Here is a 17,667-nt window from a genome sequence, read left to right as displayed (position 1 = left end):
ATGTAACCCCAGTAATAATGCTAAATGTAACAAACTTATTAAAGATAACTGTTATCTAAGCACATCTCCTTTCTCCAAAATGTATTTCTATCTGTCAGATTGCTTCTAGAGATTTGATCTAAAGTAGATCTGTTAACAAAGATGAGTGTGTGTGTGTGTGTGTGTGTGTGTGTGTGTGTGTGTGTGTGTGTGTGTGTGTGTGTGTGTGTGTGTGTGTATATATATATATATATATATATATATGCATATACATACTCACACATGTACAGTGGATATAAAAAGTGTACACACCCCTGTTAAAATGTCAGGTTTTTATGATATATAAAATGAGACCATAATAAATCATTTCAAAACTGTTCCCACTTTTAATGTGACCTGTAACTTGTACAAGTCAACTGAAAAACAAACAAATCTATTAGGGGAAAAATATAAAAATTGTACAATAAGCTGGCGGTATAAGTGAGCACCGTCTTACACTAATACTTTGTTGAAGCATCTTTTGATTTAATTACAACATTCAGTCTTCTTGGGTAGGAGTCCATCAGCATGGCACATCTTGACTTGGCAATATTTGCCTACTCTTTCTTGCAAAAGTGCTCCAAATCTGTCAGATTGGGAGGGCATCTCTTGTGCATAGCCCTGTTCACATCACCCCACAGATTTTCTATTTGATTTAGGTCTGGGCTCTGGCTGGGCCATTCCAATACTTTAATTTTCTTCTGGTGAAGCCATTCTTTTGTTGATTTGGATGTATGCTTGGCATTATTGTGGTGCTGAAAGGTGAAATTCCTCTTCATCTTTAGCTTTCTAGCAGATGCCTGAAGGTTTTGGGCCAAAAGTGACTGGTATTTGAAACTGTTCATAATTCCCTCCATCTTGATTAAACCCCAGTTCCAGATGAAGAAAAGCAACCCCAAAGCATGATACTTCCACCACCATGCTTCACTATGGGGATGGTGTCCTTTTTGTGATGTGAAGTGTTGTTTTTGTGCCAAACATACCTTTTGGAATTGTGGCCAAAAAGTTCAATCTTGGTCTCATCAGACCATAACACATTTTCCCACATGGTTTTGAAAGTCTTGATATATTGTTTTGCAAATTTTAGCTAGGCCTGGATGTTTTTCTGTGTAAGAAAAGGATTCCATCTTGCAACCCTACCCCATAGTCCAGGCATATGGAGAATACAGGAGATTGTTGCCACATGTAGTACACAACCAGTACTTGCCAGAAATTCCTGCATGCTCCTTCAGTGTTGCTGTAGGTCTCTTGGCAGCCTCCCTGACTAGTTTTCATCTTGGCTTTTCATCAATTTTGGAGGGACATCCAGTTCTTTGCAATGTCACTTTTGTCCCATATTTTCTCCACTTTTTGATGACTGCCTACACTGTGTTCCATGGTATATCCAGTGATGTGGAAATTTTTTTGTACCCTTCTCCTGACTGATACCTTTCAACAATGAGATCCCTTTGATGCTTTCTAAGCTCTAAGGGTAATAAGAGACAGCTATTCCAGTCTATATGTTAAGGCTACTCCTCCTTAAGCATTCCCTTGCCTCTAGCCCAAGCCGGAAGTCTGAGAGGAGTCTATGTGACTTTATGTAGAAAGGGTAGGCAATCTGGGACTGTGGAGAAAAGCCTGATTTCATAAGGAAGAAAAGTTCAGTTGTGTAAGACCTTACCATAACAGTAGATGCCCTACTGATCACTATTGCAGTATTCTTAACAGATGGGTTGCAACGCACTGACATCCAGCCGGGTTACTAAAGCTTTACCTTCTTAGGACATACGTCTGCATGATGACCTCAGCTAATGGGTGTCGGGGTATAAAATTGGACATAAGTACGAGATCTTCAGACTATCTTCAAGCCAACAGTGGCCTGAAGAAAAGTGAGGAAGGAGACAGCTATGAGGGACTTAGTTTGAAAAGGGTAAGCAAGTTGCACTTCAGAAAAGCTGATCTGAAGTAGGATATTCATTTGTCTGCAACCTGTGGGTTATGGATCCGATATCGGATCCGAACCGGCATGGTTTTCCAGCTATGGATCCAAGCTCTCAGCTCCTCCCCTCACCCATAATGCCCTGCTCTACCCTCATGACCTCAGATCTTGTTTGCCGCGCTGGTAACTGGATGTGGGTACATAGCTCTCAGCTAAGTGAACTCTTTTCTTGTTTAAAAATAGAAAATTTTTTGATTCTTTAACAAAATTTGTGTGAAAGTATTAGGTTTCCCTTTATTATAGACTATTTTGAGTTTATTTTAAGTTAAGGTAAATAATTTTTATTCCCTCCCTCGCTGTTAGTGTGTGTGTAGGCCTGTGTGTTTTTTGTTGTTTAAGTTACTTTCTGTAACTTTAGGTAACTTTAGGTATTATAGATTATGGCTGACCAGCCTAAATCTATATTTGTGGCCATAAGCTCTCACCGCTGATGGCCACACTCGGTGTGTCTTGGGGTTGAACACCTCACGTCTGGTTGTTCCATTTGTGCAGGGTTCAACCCCAGGGCACTGAGGAGCGGAGGTCCAAGCTGGTCTTGGCGGGTCTTTACCGGACTCGGCTCCAGCCTCCGCCCTCGGGGACTCCTGCGGCTGCAGTTGTTCCCTGTGGCACCCCTCCTGCTCCTGGGACTCAAACTCCCGCTTCTGGAGAGGAGAGGGATGCAGCTAAAGGACCGGAGGGAGAAGCACCTGGCGGGCCGAGACCTCTGTTTCGGCCCGCCAGCCAAGCGGCTTCTCCCTCGGTGTCGGTTTGGTCTCCTCCTTCTCGGCTCCGGTCCCCTGTGTGCTTCTCACCGGGTCCTGAGGAGGAGGAGACCCGATCGAGGCTATCGAGGAGGCACTCCAGGCCTACCTCGGTAGCCTCGCCGAGATCTATCCATAGCCTTTCTGATGCTGATCTGGACCGGATGATGAGAAGGTTCATCCAGGCCCAGATGCAGATGGGAGTGCTCTTGCCTCCCTCCCGGGGAGCTCAACACCCTTTTAAGCCTATTGCTCCTTCTCCGACCCGCTGGCAGGGTGCGGAGCAACTGGAGCCGAGCAGGGGGAGGTCGGAGCCGGACCCGACCCTGCCGGACCCGATCTCGGAGCCTGGATCATCCGGGGATCAGTGCTCCCGGATCCGAGTGCGGATCCTTTGGTCCCGTCGGCTTTTGATGTAGTGGAGAGGGCTCTGTTGAGGTCTCCGGACCCCGGCACTGTTCGCCGGCTCCCTCTGCACTGGGCCAGGCTTCCACCATCCGGCCCCTGGGACAGCCCGTTTCTGTGCCCCAAGTTGCTCCCATGGAGCAAATTGCTGCAGGACTCCTCTGACAGCCCCCAGAGGAGGCCGCACATGCGGGCAAAAGGAGGCACATTGACTCCCGAGTCTCTCACTGAAGACACGGACTTGGAGGAAGGGGAAGGCTCCCCACGGTCACCCGAGGATGTCTCCGCCGGAGACATCAGGGGTGGTCTGCCCCAAGTCTTCCTCGGACGAGTCCGTGTTCTTGGAGGCATTCAAACGGGCCCGTCTACCTCTTGGGTGTCCCCTGCCGACCCCTGGTGGACCTTATTACCACCAGGGCGTGGAAGGAACCAGACACCGTGGAGCCAATTCCCAAAAGACCGGATAGGATCCTTAGTCCGCCTCCGACAGGACCCATTGGAGTAAGGGGCCTCCTGTAGATGCCATGTTGATGGCGGCGGCCACAAAGAGGGAACTGGCTCAGGAGAGTCCTCAGTCCACCCACCGAGCAAGGAGTCTCGGATGATGGACAAGCGGATGTTCAGTTCGGCGACCTTCTCGGTAAGGGCGCTGAACTATTTGGCACATGTTATTCGGATGCAGCGAGATCTTATTAAGGAATACGCTGCATCCCTGAGTCCATTTTGGAGGAGGACAGAGTTCTGCACTCCACCAAAATGGCCACTCTTAGGTCAGTCACAAATACTTCTATGCGGCTACTCTCCCAAGAGCTGCGGGACAGGACTGGTCACTAGGCGTCAGGCCTGGCTCTGCCATTTTTCTGAGCCCTTCAAGGCGTCACGCCTTTGATGGTTCTGCTCTGTTTGGCAAGACACCCAGAGCGAGAAGGACGGGAAGACGCTGTCTGCCATCGGAATCCGCTTCTCTGCACCCCAGAGGCCCTATTCTAGGAACCAAAAGGGTCAGAAGAAGATGTGGTTCCGAAGTCGCAGCAGTCCCAGCCTGCTCCGGACAACCAGTCCTTCCGTGGCAGAGGAGGACAGGGAGGACGCCGCCCTAGAGGCAGAGGGGCTCCCAGAAACTTCGGGTCCAGGGAACCTTTCCCTGAACGGCCCGCGCAGCAACCCTGAGGGGTTGCCCGACTGCTCTACTCTGGTGGCAGTCGGGGCGTTCGGGCACCTAGCGGCATGGGAGTCCATAACATCGGACCGCTGGGTTCTCCAAATCATATCCAGGGGATATCGCATTCCTTTCCTTCACCTTCCAAAGTTGAAGTCCCTCCCAGACGTTCCACCCGGTCAACAGGAGGCCGCTTTGGCAGAAATTGGCCATCTGCTAAAGAAAAGAGCCATCCAGCCCGTTCCCCCAGACCAGATCGGATCAGGGTTCTACTCCAGATTCTTTTTAGTGCCAAAAAGGACGGGGAACTAAGACCAATCCTAGACCTCTCTCTTGAATCTGGCAGTCCCTAAAGAAAAATTCGAATGGTCACTCTGCAATCTATTCTCCCCTTCTGGGAGAAAATCACTGGATGTGCTCGATAGATCTCAACTACCACATCCTGATGGACAGGCGCTCCAGGAGGTTTCTCCGCTTCGGCTGGGAGCCAGTCACTACCAGTTCCGGGTCCTTCCCTTTGGTCTCACCACAGCCCCAGGGTGTTTACCAAAGTACTAGCAGTGGTAGCGGCCCACCTGAGGCTTCAGGGGTGCAGGTCTTTCCCTACCTGGACGACTGGCTCCTTACCGCCCCAACAAGGCATCTACTTCTCTTGGCGAGACTCCTTTCTCCATCTTGCTCCATTTCTGGGCATCACAATAAATACAAAAGTCCAACCTGGCTTCACACAGCTCTTAGATTTCATAGGGGCCAGACTAGACACAAGGAGTTCTGAGCCTTCCTCACTGCGGACAGAGTTCTAAATCTGCAGCTCCAGGTGCGGGCCATTCTCCATTCAAGTTCTGTTCCAGCGGAGTTGGTCCTGAGGGCTCTAGGGTCCATGGCTTCTATAGCACTTCTTCCTCTTGCCAGGCTCAATATGCATTCTACAGTGCTTAGTACAGTGGTCATACCTTGCTCTCCCATGCATCATCCCATAGCGATCAGCAAGGCTTGCAAGCGGTCCCTCTTGTGGTGGCTCCACTCCCGGATCTCCACGAGGGTCGCCCATTTTGTGCTTCTCCCCTCTCGCCACGGTGACCACGGACGCCGTGGGGGCACTATGGGCCGGACAGTCCAAGGCACGATTCAGAGACCTTACTGCATATCAATGTTCTAGAGATGAGAGCAGTGCTCTTAGCGTTGCTAGCACTTCAGGACTTTCTTCCCTTGGGAACAATTGCGATTCAATCGGACAATATGTCTGTTGTCTGGTACATCAACAAGCAAGGGGGAACAAGGTCTTACCCTCTTTGTCGAGAGGCCATGAGAGTTTGGGAATGGGCAATCTCCACCAGTCGCTTTCTCATAGCGGTCGGTCCAACATCCTAGCGGACAAGCTCAGTCGCACCATTCTGACCCGTGGTCTCTCAATTGTCAAGTAGCAGAACGCATATTCGCACGGTGGGGAACCCTTCATGCGATCTTTTGCTTCTTCCTCAAACCCCCAGTGCGACAGTTTTTAATACCTCCTCCGGAGGTACCCCAAGAGACGCTCTGGTGCATGCTTGGCCACCCGGTCTTCTGTATGCCTATCCACCCTTGCCTCTGATGCTGCAAGTTCTTCAGAAAGCCTCTCGGGTGGGTTGCAGAATGATTCTCATTGCTCCATTCTGGCCTCGACAGATCTGGTTCCCCTTCCTAAGGTCTCACTCGGTGAATCCTCCTTGGATTCTAGATCCCATTCGGATCTGATATCCCATCCATCCTGCATTCCTCCTCCGAACCTGGACAACCTGAAGCTGACCGCTTGGCTGCTCCAGTTCCACTCTTGATAAGGACTCGGTATTTCTTCACCGGTAAAGGCTATTTTGGTGGCGGCTCATAAACCATCCACTAGAAAGGTTTACGAAGCAAATGGAAGCAGCAAGGCCTAAATCCCTTCACGGTTCCTCTCCCTGTAGTGCTTGATTTTCTAACCTCTCTTTAATGATGGTGCCAGCAGTTCCACAGTCAAAGTTCAACTGGCGGCAATTTCTCACTATCACATTGGTCAAGAGTCTAATCCTCTTATGTCAGCCAAATTGTGCAAAACATTTCTTAAAGGTACTTTCCTTCTCAGGCCCCTATAAAGCAAGCAGTTCCTCCTTGGGACCTTTCTTTGGTCCTACAGGCCTTGACCGCTCCCCTTCGAGCCGTGGATCTCAAATTCTTGTCCTACAAGACAGCCTTTTGGTAGCCATTACATCAGCCAAGAGAGTTTCTGAACTTCAAGCTTTATCAGCTAAACCTCCTTACTTGGTATTTCATCCGGACCGTGTCTCCCTCAGGACCAACCCGTCCTTCCTTCCTAAAATCGCTTCTGAAGCAAACATCAATCAATCCATTAACCTCCCTGCTTTCTTCCCTAAGTATGAAAACAAAGGTGAATATAAGCTACACTCACTAGATGTTCACAGGCAACTTAGATTTTATCTCAACAGGACAGCTGGTCATAGGCAATCCGACCAGCTGTTTATTTCCTTTGCAAAATTCAATTTGGGCAAGCCAATTTCTAAAGTTTCTCTGTCCCGCTGGATTTCACAGTGCATTTTATTGGCTTATCAAGCGTCAGGAAGTGTTCATGCCCATTCAACCGTATCTACCTCGGCAGCCTTCAAGGCTAGGATTCCTCTAGATGATATTTGTGCAGCAGCCACGTGGGCTTCATCTCATACATTTATTTCTCACTATAAGTTGGATCTTGCATCTAGGGGTAGAGCATCCTTTGGCAGCGGTGCTCCGGAATATCCTTCCATGATGGCAAGATTCAGGTAGCTGGGGACTCTGTCCCACAGGTTGCAGACAAATGAATATCCTACTTCAGATTTAGAAGTTATGTACTCACCATAACGTTCCATCTGAGTAGGTGTATTCATTTATCCCCTGGCCTTTCAGTTTCCTGCATATTCCTTGTTACCCTTTTTAGGGTATTGTTGCTTTGGCAAACTCGATCTGAGGTCATGAGGGTAGAGCAGGGCATTATGGGTGAGGGGAGGAGCTGAGAGCTTGGATCCATAGCTGGAAAACCATGCCGGTTCGGATCCGATATCGGATCCATAACCCACAGGTTGCAGACAAATGAATACACCTACTCAGATGGAACGTTATGGTGAGTACATAACTTCTAATTAAATCCTGGGATTCTGAGTGTGTGGATATGCATGTAAGGCATAGTTTTTGTACCAATATGGAAAAAAGAGAAGGAAGATAAGGTGGGAGGAAAGGACTACTGCAAAAATGATCAGTAGGACATCTACTGTTATGGAAAGTTCTTACACAACTGTACCCTGCCCTGAATCGGTCATTGCTGCAGTATTCTTACCAGATGGGTTATTCCTAGAGCTGAAGAGAGAGAAGGGTGGCAGGCTTATGAGGAAAAGGCAGATGAGGAGTCCAGGAGGCAAGATAGAATAGTTTGGGTAAACACTGCCCTGGACTTGTATAAGACATCCAGCTGGTAGTGTTTTGTGAAGGTGTGAAGAGATGACTGGGTAGAAGCTTCTGAAATGGACCTGGTGTCCACCTCCTTATAGAAAGCACCTGATGAAGCCACTGTTCAAGTGGAGTGTGCTTTTGGTCACATGGGTAAAGTCTTTCCATGGTGAGAGTAGCAGAAGGAAATATTCTTTGAGATCCAGGAAGTGACATATTGTTTAAAAACTGGTTGTCCTAACCTGGAATCCATAAAAAAGATGAACAGCTGATAAGTCTTTCTGATATTCTTAGCTTTTTCCAGGTAAAACATCAACTGTCTGTGAATGTCTAAAGAGTATAATATTCTTTCCCCTTCATTCTGGGGGTTGGGGAAAAAGGTAGGCAGATTGATTTGTTGGTTGAGGGTTAGCTCACTAACCACTTTTGGCATGAAGGAGGGATTGGCCCAGATACTCACCTTGTCTTTCTGGAATATGAGGAAGGGTGAAATAGCCATGAAAGCATGGAGTTCTGAGAGTCTGCAGACTGAAGTAAAAGTTAGGTGGAGCACTGTTTTTGAAGTACAGAACTTTAGAGTAGCTGAGGCAGCCAGTTCAAAGGGGTAAAATGAGGTTTTCCAAAACAAAATTAAGGTCCTTAGGAGGGGTGATAGGTTTCTTCTAGGGTTTAAGGTGTAAGATTCCCTCAGGAAAAGCTTACTTTCTGCCCTGGAGAAGATAGGGCACTCCAAAGGTAGGCAAGCATTAATGGCAGATAAGTGAGACTTAATGGAAGAGTATGACAGCCTCGAATGTAACAAGCCACACAAGTACTGGACTACTGTGGGGGTGTTCGATAAAGGGTTGGAGTTTGCACTTAAGGTACCACATGGAAAATCTCTTCCACTTGTCTGTGTAAAACTTTCTGGTGTTAGGCTCCCTGGCTTCTTGTAGAATTTCAGCAACATCTTCCAAAAATGTCTGTTTTGTAGGGATTAGCCACTGATCATCCAGAGGGCTAGATTAAGTGAGGTCAGATTGGGATGAAGGAGTTGCTCTTTCTGTTGGGTGATTATACCTAGTTTTGGAGAGTTTCTCCAGTAATTTCCCTTTGATAGGTGAAACAGGAGCAAGGTGCCAGAAACAGAAGATTTGGAGAGACTTCTTGACCTTGAGAAGGAGACTTGGGAGCAGTGCTAGAGGGGCTATAAAGAAACTTCACTGTGTATTAGAAGGAGAAGGGATCTGTCCTACAGGTGTGAGGAGATGGATTCCTTGTGCGGAAAAGTGGGAGCAGATGAGTCTGTCTGAGGAGGTCCCCATCTGAGATTTAAATCATTGAACACCTCTGTGTTCAATGACCATTTGTCTTGGTCAGAGTCGGCCAATACATTCTGTTGAGAGGGAATGTATGTCACTGTCATAGAAAGATTCATCTAAGAGGCTAGGTACCAGGCATCCTGTGCTAGCCTGCAGAGGGGAAAGGATCTTGTGCCTCCCTGTTTGTCAATGTATCACATTATCATGGTGTTCTCCATCTGCACCAGCAGAGTGACTGATTTCCAAAGATGTGAGAAAGTCTGTAGGACTTGTAGTAGCACCCTCATTTTCTTTAAGTTGATGTGATCTTTAAGTACATAGGCAGGCCACTCCCCTTGGAATCTGTGGTCTCCTGTCCAAGCCCCCCTTTCCCTATCTGAAATATCTGTAAACATGATTTGGTTGTGTAGGGCTGGAGTGAATGGGAGACCAAAGGTGTTCCTCCTTGATGTAAGAAAGAAAAGGAATGTGGATATCAAGTGGGTCAGAGTGCTGGGACCTTACTGATTTCAGATATCATTCTATTTTTTTCATGTGTAACCTGGTGAGGGGCAGCATAAGGATGATGGTAGCCATGAGTCCCAGGACCTTGAGAGCTTGTCTGGCTGAGCAATGATCCTCACTGGCAAGCATAAGGAACTGGCTAGTGAGGTGACCTTCTCCTGAGGAGTGCAAGCATGAATGCTAAATGCGTCCAGACTGCATCCCAGGAAGGAGAGCTGTTGGGTGGGAAGACATGGAAATTTTTGTAATTGATGGTGCCTCAAGACATTGAAAAGTTACAGAGTGCAATGAAGGTGTTTTAAAAGAGTGTCCCTGGTCATCCAGGTAAGGGAAGAAGATTTATGTGTCCTGACTACAGCAAAAAGCCACTACTTGAGCCAGATACTTTGTGAAAGCCCTTGGAGCTGTAGAAAGATCAAAGGGCAAAGCAGTAAACTAAAAATGTGATGACCCAGTAAAAATCCTGAGACATTTCCTGCAGGAAAGATGGATGTGGATATGAAGATAAGCATCCTTTAGGTCAAAGGATACCAGAAAAACCTGAGAAAGTAGGAATGGTGTAAGAATTTGTAAGGAAAACATTTTGATGGAGGGCACTCTCAGAAAGGTGTTTAGCCTGGAGAAGTTAAGGATGAGTTTCCATTGACCCTCTTTACTTGGGACCAGGAAGATCCTGGAGTAAAATCCCTTTCCTAAATAGGATGGAGGTAAGCCTTTTATTGTTTCCCAGACTAGTAAGTCTTGCACAATAGAGTTTAGCAGGTATATCTGGTTGGAAGGAGGTTTGTGTATCCCCAAGAGTTGGGCTGCTTTCCCAAGATATATACAAATCCTCCTCAGTAATGCTAAAGACCCACTTGTCTGAGATTATTGCTTCTCGCACAGGAAAAGAAAGGGAGAGAGCAATAGATAGTCTGTTTGAAAGGGGAGTGGAGGGGTTGGGTTTGGAGAGGGGGACAGATGTAGAATTGTCACAAGGGTCTACTACCACACTGAGGCCTCCCAGAAGGGATATCCCTCTGAGTTTTTTGTGGGAATCATATCTTGGGAATTTTTCTTTGCTGATGAGGAGTTCTAGGATCTCTTTTGGTGAAGGAGGTGAATTTTGCTGGATAATTTCTATGGTACCAGGGAATTGTAGACTGTAGAATCTGTTGACAGTCTTTCATTGTCTTCCCAGTTCCTGCAAAGCCTTGAAGAAACTGGCAGCTTGTGAGCCAAAAAGGAGATTGATATCCAAGGGGGAGTCTAAAACCTCTGGTGTGTATCCTAGTCCACTCCTATAGCAGACACCTGCCCTGCGGACCACCTGACCATTGAAGCTTCCTCAAGTCTATTTTTTGAATAGCAGCTCCATCGAGAATCACTTTACAGCTCATTCACTAAGGATTGCTGCATGTATGTACTGTTCTTGCTGCTATTTACCTTTTTAAACATTTGTTTGGTGACATATCTGTCCTAAGATAGGGCTCTGCCTTGTGTCTGCCAGCAGCTTGCCACCATCTAGAATTCCTTATTTTTACCCCCGCTTACCTTCTCTCCCTTGCCCGAATTTCTTTTACCTCTAGAAATTTTGGGAAGTATTTTCTTATTATGGTCACTAGGTGGCAATATTAAACCTCAAATCTCTTCCCTCTATGGGAATCCCTAGCACTCCAAAACAGTTTTAACTTATTTTCTGTTAAGTACACCTTGCAGTGTTACCTTTCCTTCCCAGTGGATTTCTCTTTATCTCTGCGTCCTAGACCTACTTAACACAAAAAGGAAAACAAATAAGAAAAGAAATATCAAGAATAGAAACCTTTATCCCTAACGTTATAGCTGACTTAGTATTCTTATCCTACATCCTGAAATAGTTGTTTAAATATAATTCCTGCCTTCCCAACCATGTCCCATGTATTCCTGGTAGTTTGTAGGAGCCCCCTGAAGTGTAGTCCTTTCCTGAACTGATTACATACCCTCCAGGTCTCTTAACTCTACCTCATATATCATTCTCTCCTCTCTCTGGGATAGTTTACCTGACCCTAGGAGTAATCCCAAATGACCTGACTGATTATTTTTTTTCTGGCTGTCCTTCTCCTTTGCTTAACCCACTCCGCTCCACTCCCCTACCCTACCCCCAATTCTCACCCACCTCCAGGGGTCCTAGCCTTATAGCACAATAACCCAACCCACTACTACATCCACCTATAGCCCTCTTCACCTAATTACACAATTAACAATACCACCTACTCATTAATATTACAATCCCTTCCACTAGTAAAACTACTCCACCCATTAACCCCTACCTTCCTATCTCACCTATCTCCTACCTCTAGGACAACACTTCCACTTGCTATGTATAAATCAAGCATTCTTAAACATCGTCTCCTATTCTCCTCTTTCTTACTACTAAACATTCTTCTTATTTCTTACACCCTCACTCTCTATGAAAACAAAAAATTAACTGAATCCCAGCTAACAGTAAAACAAACTATTCCTCACTATGTATACACCCACAAACACACAGCAATATAACATCTTCATCTTCCTACCTCATACCTCATTTCCATAAAACTATACATATCAAGTTTTTCCAAAACAAGAAACTTTTTCCAACCTCTTCCAAACTTTCCAAATACTTACACAGTCACCAGCAGCTACGTCTCCTCGATGGCGACATTCACCCTAACCCAGGCCCAAACAACTACGTCCCTAATATCTCACCATGTAAACAAACTAATTCTTTAAATCCTATGACCACACCCAACTCTCTTCATATAGCCCACCTAAATATTCGCAGCCTAAATAATAAAATTACCCAACTGCATGCCCTACTTGATCTCCATTCGTTTGATATCTTATGCCTAACTGAAACCTGGCTTAAATCAGAAACTAAGGATAATGATATAATCCCATCTGGTTATACCATCCTTAGACTTGACCGTCCAATGAAAAAGGGTGGTGGTGTAGCAATACTCTACAAAACTGAATTACTGGTTACTCACCTAGATACCAAATCACCCTCTCCAAGCAATAGTGAAATCCTAATCACCAAACTACAGCTTAATAAAAATAAATCCATTTACATAATTTGCTGTTACATCCCCCCAAGCAATAATACTAATACCCTTGAAAGTATACTGAGCTGGCTCTCCACCTCCTTCTCTCAGGAAACTATTCTCCTAGGAGACTTTAACATTGATTGGAATTGTTGCATTTCCCAAAAACCTACTTCCCATATAAACCTTTATGGCGTCAATCAAACCATCACCGTCCCTACTAGAATAAATAAATCTAGCTCTAAACAGAGCACCCTTGACTGGATTCTAGTCAATAGTAACCCCCTGGCTTATACCACAGGCATTCTACCTGATGATATCAGCGACCACCTACTCATTTATATTATCAGAAAAATAACCCTTATCCCCAAGCATACAATTTTCAGAACAACCAGGAACAAGAAATATTTCAACCAAACAAACTTCCAAATAGAGCTCAAAGCTTGCAATTGGTCTCCCCTAAAATACTTACCTCTTGATGAGGCAGCCTCCTACTTCAACAACAAATTCCTTCAAATTCTCAACCAACGTGCCCCCACTCGATCAATTAAAACCAGAGCAAAGCCTGCTCCTTGGCTAACCAAAGAGACCAAACACAAAATGTTACAAAGAAATAGAACTTGGGCCAAATGGTGTAGCTCTAAAAACATGATTGACCACCAAACTTTTAAACAACTTAGAAATGAAACCAAGAAATTAATACTCCTAGACAAGAAAAATTATTACTTGAAATTCCAACACACTCAATACCAAAACCTTCAGAAATTCTGGTCAGGTATCAACAAATTACTACATCCAGGTAACTCTAAAACACCCACTCCTTCTAACCTCACTCAAAGTACATGCAACCAAATTGCTGACACTTTCAACAAATTTTCCTGTGAGACTGTTACATCCCTAGCCAAGAACTTGCCACCTAGATCCACCCAGGAACCTTACTCCCTGAACAAAAACCTCCCCTCTTTCAAATTACAACCAGTCTCTGCAGATCTCATCCACACCCTACTGAGGAAACTTAAACCATGTTCTCCCTCAGCTGACCTCCTCCCATCAGAGTATCTGCAAATTGCAGCGGGAGTACTTGCCTATCCTGTCTCCATTTTAATAAATCGATACATAACTGAAGGCCTTATCCCATCCCTCTGGAAAGTCTCTCATATCATTCCTCTTCATAAGTGGGGTAACACTAACAAACTCTCCAACTTCTGTCCCATAGCTCTACTTTCTCCTTTAGCTAAAATCATGGAAAGATGTGTCCATCGGCAATTGCTTGACCATCTTCTCCAAAATAATCTTCTAGCAGACTGCCAACACGGTTTTAGACCTTATCACAGTAAAACTACTGCACTCTTATCTTTCACAGACCACATTAATAAAAATCGTAATAACAACTTGCTGTCCTCAGCTCTCTCTTTTTAGACCTCTTTAAGGCCTTTGATATGGTTAACCATAAACTCTTACTAAACATCCTTGAATCTCTGGCATTAGACGCCCAGGCAATCCAGTGGTTTAATTCCTACTTAGAAAATAGGCAGCAAGCAGTTCTTTGGGACAATCACATATCCTCTCTGCTTCCCATCAAAATCGGAGTCCACAGCATTGCATTCTTGGATCACTCCTCTTTTCTATCTTTATCAATGATCTCAATAAGTCCCGTCCACAAACCACCTGCATTCAATATGCAGATGACTCGACATTGATATGCTCAGAATCTTCCCCAGCTGAGCTTCAGACTACTACCCAAAAGGTTTTTACAACTGCTGAAAATTGGTTCTATCAACATTGTCTCCTACTTAATCCCAAAAAAACTAAATTATTACTATTTACACCTACACAGAAATCCTCTACTTTTGACTTCAATATAACATCTAATAATGGCACAATAATATCCTCTGAGCCTACTACCAAACTACTAGGTGTCACATTAGATCATAATCTGAACTTTGATTCTCATATTAACTTAACCATCAAGTCAGTTAATAGAAAACTTGGATCTTTTTATAGGCTTAAACTCTTCCTCACTGCCCCAGCAAGAGCTACTATTGCTCAAACACACCTGCTATCTACCCTTCTCTATGCCTCACCTATTTTTACAAACTTATCTAAATCTAATCTCAATAAACTAGCAACATCATACAACAACATTGTCATATTTGCCACAGGAGCCCCTTTTTGCACCCACCATTGTATAAATCTTAAACAACTTGGTTGGCTGGAATTACATAATCAACTACTGCTACAGCAACTTAGCATCACCACAAAATCTTCTTTCACCCTTCTAATACTATCATACTCTGCACTCTTATTAGCCCTTATAAAAACCTCTCTTCACTGCGCTCAGCCACAAAGCTCCTAGCAGTCTACCATAAATCCCACAACAAAGCTGGGGACTGTTTGTTCTCCAACTCAATTGGACCTATTTGGAACAAGCTTCCAAGCAAACTTACTACACTTACCTCTACACCCACCTTCAAAAAGCATCTAAAATTCTTCCTTAAATCCCAGTGGCTCTGCCCTTGTACTAACCCTGACTGAAACTTCTCTTGCCTCCAGCCTCTGAACTGCTTTACTACATTACTATAGTACTAGCTGACTACTTTAATTTCAACAATTCCACTAAACTACTGAAAAAAAAAAAAAAAAAAACATTAATATTTTTATATTCAATGATAATCCTCTTTGTAATACTTTCAACATTTTATGTCTTGTGATATCAGGACTCCAAACGTTTTATAACTCTATTTGTATTCCTTTGTTTATAATTTGTCCACCTGATGTATTTTGTGTTGGCTCTACTACTACCATTGTTTTTTGAAGTGCTTATTATTTGGTACAAGTTTCTTGTCTTTTTTTTCTTTGATTGTGGAACATTTCTCCCCGGGCTTCTACTGAAAATGGACATGAATCCAGCTAGACTAGCCCGGTCAACAAATGTAAAATAAATAAATAAATAAATAAATAATAGGTTGGCCTTGTAGCCAGGCATACCGCCAGATCACTGAGCCAGTTGCAGCCACCCTGAAAAAGGCATCCACAGCATCACAGCTGCATTTTATATTATGCTTGGCTATTTGAGAACCCTGGGCCACTAAAGACAGCATAAACTGTTCTGTCTGTAGCTCTTTGATAGGCTTGCTTAAGGACTGTAGCTGAGAGAGTTAAGTATTTGCTCACTTGAGTTTGGTAGTTTATAGCTTTGAAAGCTAAGGTAGAGGATGTATACATTTCTTAACCCTGTCTGTCCATTGCTCGACTGCCCATGTCACTGGGGAGAACAATAGTGCCAGGGAGCAACTTGAAAGGTTTGTCAGAGCCAGGAAAACTGCAGCTGGGTGTGCCGCAGGGTTTTTGATTGGCATCAGAAATTCTGTAGAACCTATCTGGCCTTTTTTGGAGCAGGAAGATGAGAATCTGGAGCTAAAGAATTGACCTGAAAAGCATCCACATAGGCATCTATCACTGGAGGAACTAGAGGAGGAGCAGGAGTGCCCACCTCTAATAAGTTGCAGTATCTGTATTGCACCTCAGGCACTTGTCTGGATTGCCATTCATAATGTTTCATCATGCTTTGTAAAGTTTCTTCAAAGCAGGTTCCTTCCCAAGGGGAGTCTGGAGAGAGAGAGTCTCCCTCATCTGAGGAAATATGCTCTGGAGAGTGTAACTGGGATTAATACTTCAGAGAAAGATCCAAATCCCTGTTTGGTTTGCCATCAGAGGAGGAAGAATGTAAGGCATGTTTGTGTGGTGTGGCCTGAGAAGGCTCAAAGAAGGCACAAAGGAAGGAAGCTTTAGAGACATGATTACCTTGAATAACCCCATGAGAAAAAAAATCAATCCATTCTTTCTCCCTGAACACAGAAGGGGACCTTGAATGTTTAAATATTTGCATTTTAGGGGTGATGTCCACATGAATTAGCATAGGGGGATTCTGAGCCTTGGAACATTTCTATCAGGGAACTGGGAATCTCTTCCCACACAAGGATCTGAGGGATTCCTTGAGGGCCCTATGAGATAATGAGTCATGGTTCATTGGAAGACTCAGTTATCTGCAAGGCTTCAGGAGCCATACCGACCTCCAGGGGTTCGCAGTGAAGGGCTCATGAGAAGACAGTTTGCATACCTCAGGTTTGACCATGTCAGTGAGTTCATCCAGTTCTAAGATGATAGCAGAAGAATCCTCTCTTAAATTGTTTTGTTTTTAGGTGGGAGGTCGAAGTCTGGGCCTTCTGACATGGTGGAGTGGGCCAAGTGTTTCAGATATTGGGTCTTTATGAAGGTATTACGTGTGGATAGCCTACAGTCTAGGGTTTTTGGAATAGTAGTTGTGTTTGGGGTCTAGACAGAACAGGCACTTAATGTGGAATTCTTTGTATGGAATTTGTCTATCACACCCACACTTACCCTTCTAGCTGACATCTAGAACAATTAGCAAAGCAGTCAAAAGTTTAGAAGGAAGCATCCCCAATGGGGCACAAATCTAATCTGTCATGTGAAGCTATGGCACTGAGTGACCAAACAATTACAGTCTGATAAGTGTAATGACATGGAGTCAGGCTGGTTGTGAGATAGTCTAAGGATCTTGTACGTATGTCCAGTTTTATGCTCTAACTCCTATGAGCTGAGGTAATCACCCAAACATATGTTCTAGGGAGGTAAAGTTTTGGTACCCCAGCAGGATGTCAGCAAGTTACAACCCATCTGTTAAGAATACTGCAATGCTGACTTATTCAGGCCATCTGTAACCTATCTGAATTGGATTTGTCTCATTTACATGGGAAAGCCAAAGGGATACCACAAGTTGCTGCATTTTTTTGCAATATGTTGATGTATGCCTAGTGAATGGATACAGCCACCTTCAGGAATGATGAACTGTTTCTTAATTTTGTCAAGTTAAAGTGCTTACTTGGTATTGCTATATTTGTTTTGCTCTGAGAAACCTCACAGAGAAAAAGATGCCAACATTACCACTTGCTTTATGGACTGAAACAACCTGCAACTCATTTTTTGTTTATGTTTGTATTTTTTGGGGGGGTTATTGTCAGTAAAGCTTTATTTATTGTTGAAT

The 17,667-nt window shown here is 44.5% G+C and overlaps 1 protein-coding gene across 1 annotated transcript in view; it reads right to left on the bottom strand.

Annotated features, from left to right (window-relative positions):
• LOC122816194 overlaps window positions 1-17,667 on the bottom strand; it is a 191,172-nt gene that overhangs the window by 32,699 nt on the left and 140,806 nt on the right. The window lies entirely within an intron of this gene.

Source organism: Protopterus annectens, chromosome 12.part0 (assembly GCF_019279795.1).
Source record: "Protopterus annectens isolate FY-2018-M chromosome 12.part0, PAN1.0, whole genome shotgun sequence".
In the NCBI taxonomy this organism is placed as follows: domain Eukaryota; kingdom Metazoa; phylum Chordata; order Ceratodontiformes; family Protopteridae; genus Protopterus; species Protopterus annectens.
Note: the sequence above shows the minus strand (reverse complement) of the source record. Positions and strands in the feature narration are given on the sequence as shown.